The sequence below is a fragment of the Pleurodeles waltl genome, chromosome 5, assembly GCF_031143425.1.
Source record: "Pleurodeles waltl isolate 20211129_DDA chromosome 5, aPleWal1.hap1.20221129, whole genome shotgun sequence".
NCBI classification, from domain to species: Eukaryota; Metazoa; Chordata; class Amphibia; order Caudata; family Salamandridae; genus Pleurodeles; species Pleurodeles waltl.
Window position 1 is genome coordinate 862,825,996 of NC_090444.1, and position 2,500 is coordinate 862,828,495.

The 2,500-nt window shown below is 44.7% G+C and overlaps 2 non-coding genes and 3 pseudogenes across 2 annotated transcripts; all 5 read right to left on the minus strand.

Annotated features, from left to right (window-relative positions):
• Positions 1 to 170: 170 nt before the first annotated feature.
• On the minus strand, positions 171 to 289 carry LOC138298378 (5S ribosomal RNA; annotated as a pseudogene).
• Positions 290 to 732: 443 nt separating this feature from the next.
• On the minus strand, positions 733 to 851 carry LOC138298060 (5S ribosomal RNA). The gene has a single exon (XR_011204585.1). It is a non-coding gene; the product is annotated as a 5S ribosomal RNA (ribosomal RNA).
• A 444-nt stretch (positions 852 to 1,295) lies between these two features.
• LOC138298379 (5S ribosomal RNA) lies at positions 1,296 to 1,414 on the minus strand (annotated as a pseudogene).
• Positions 1,415 to 1,857: 443 nt separating this feature from the next.
• Positions 1,858 to 1,976, minus strand: LOC138298099 (5S ribosomal RNA). The gene has a single exon (XR_011204623.1). It is a non-coding gene; the product is annotated as a 5S ribosomal RNA (ribosomal RNA).
• A 443-nt stretch (positions 1,977 to 2,419) lies between these two features.
• LOC138297480 (5S ribosomal RNA) overlaps positions 2,420 to 2,500 on the minus strand; it is a 119-nt pseudogene continuing 38 nt past the window's right edge.

A 2,500-nucleotide genomic window follows, 5' to 3' on the forward strand; every position in this document is an offset into this window, starting at 1 on the left:
TTCTCAATTTTCCTTCAGAAAGAGTGTATTTTAGTGTTATTGCTGTTTTTTTATTTATTTTAAGAAAGGAAAAAAAGAGTAGAAGAAATAATAAATGAAAAGTACCATTAGAGAGGACTCTATGCATTTGTTTTTAGACGTGCACCACCTACTGTCTGCAAGAGGCAAAATGCCTACAGCACCTGGTATTCCCAAGCAGTTTCCCATCCAAGTACTAACCAGGCTCGACGTTGCTTAGTTTCTGAGATCAGCCGAGATCAGTCACATTCAGGGTGGTATGGCCGTAGGCAAAACACACTCCTGTTTCAGGTCTCTTGTGTTGAGACATCCCGCCGGTCTGGAGCCTGCTGCTCTCAAACACACCTGCACTCTACTGTTCACAAACTGCCCTCCTTCACAAACTTCTTACAGAGGGCCAAGCACACACCCTGTTTTGCACCAGCCTCGCAATCGCTTCACCTTCACTTACACACAGTCTCAGACTGCCCTTTCTTTAGGGCCCAGCACAAGCAGCAGACCATCTCAGCACCAGCAGCTTGGGGTGAGTGTGAAGTGCAGAAAAAATTTCTATTTTCCTTCAGAAAGAGTGTATTTTAGTGTTATTGCTGTTTTTTTATTTATTTTAAGAAAGGAAAAAAGAGTAGAAGAAATAATAAATGAAAAGTAACATTAGAGAGGACTCTATGCATTTGTTCTAAGACGTGCACCACCTACTGTCTGCAAGAGGCAAAATGCCTACAGACCCTGGTATTCCCAGGTAGTCTCCCATCCAAGTACTAACCAGGCCCGACACTGCTTAGCTTCTGAGATCAAATGAGATCAGGCGCATTCAGGGTGGTATGGCCATAGGCAGAATACACTCCTGTTTGAGGCCTCTTGTGTTGAGACAACCCACCGGTCTGGAGCCTGCTGCTCTCAAACACACCTGCACTCTACTGTTCACAAACTGCCCTCCTTCACAAACTTCTTACAGAGGGCCAAGCACACACTCTGTTTTGCACCAGCCTCGCAATCGCTTCACCTTCACTTACACACAGTCTCAGACTGCCCTTTCTTTAGGGCCCAGCACAAGCAGCAGACCAGCTCAGCACCAGCAGCTTGGGGTGAGTGTGAAGTGCAGAAAAATTCTCAATTTTCCTTCAGAAAGAGTGTATTTTAGTGTTATTGCTGTTTTTTTATTTATTTTAAGAAAGGAAAAAAAGAGTAGAAGAAATAATAAATGAAAAGTACCATTAGAGAGGACTCTATGCATTTGTTTTTAGACGTGCACCACCTACTGTCTGCAAGAGGCAAAATGCCTACAGCACCTGGTATTCCCAAGCAGTTTCCCATCCAAGTACTAACCAGGCTCGACGTTGCTTAGTTTCTGAGATCAGCCGAGATCAGTCACATTCAGGGTGGTATGGCCGTAGGCAAAACACACTCCTGTTTCAGGTCTCTTGTGTTGAGACATCCCGCCGGTCTGGAGCCTGCTGCTCTCAAACACACCTGCACTCTACTGTTCACAAACTGCCCTCCTTCACAAACTTCTTACAGAGGGCCAAGCACACAACCTGTTTTGCACCAGCCTCGCAATCGCTTCACCTTCACTTACACACAGTCTCAGACTGCCCTTTCTTTAGGGCCCAGCACAAGCAGCAGACCATCTCAGCACCAGCAGCTTGGGGTGAGTGTGAAGTGCAGAAAAAATTTCTATTTTCCTTCAGAAAGAGTGTATTTTAGTGTTATTGCTGTTTTTTTATTTATTTTAAGAAAGGAAAAAAGAGTAGAAGAAATAATAAATGAAAAGTAACATTTGAGAGGACTCTATGCATTTGTTCTAAGACGTGCACCACCTACTGTCTGCAAGAGGCAAAATGCCTACAGACCCTGGTATTCCCAGGTAGTCTCCCATCCAAGTACTAACCAGGCCCGACACTGCTTAGCTTCTGAAATCAAATGAGATCAGGCGCATTCAGGGTGGTATGGCCGTAGGCAGAATACACTCCTGTTTGAGGCCTCTTGTGTTGAGACAACCAACCGGTCTGGAGCCTGCTGCTCTAAAACACACCTGCACTCTACTGTTCACAAACTGCCCTCCTTCACAAACTTCTTACAGAGGGCCAAGCACACACCCTGTTTTGCACCAGCCTCGCAATCGCTTCACCTTCACTTACACACAGTCTCAGACTGCCCTTTCTTTAGGGCCCAGCACAAGCAGCAGACCAGCTCAGCACCAGCAGCTTGGGGTGAGTGTGAAGTGCAGAAAAATTCTCAATTTTCCTTCAGAAAGAGTGTATTTTAGTGTTATTGCTGTTTTTTTATTTATTTTAAGAAAGGAAAAAAGAGTAGAAGAAATAATATATGAAAAGTACCATTAGAGAGGACTCTATGCATTTGTTTTAAGACGTGCACCACCTACTGTCTGCAAGAGGCAAAATGCCTACAGCACCTGGTATTCCCAAGCAGTTTCCCATCCAAGTACTAACCAGGCTCGACGTTGCTTAGTTTCTGAGATCAG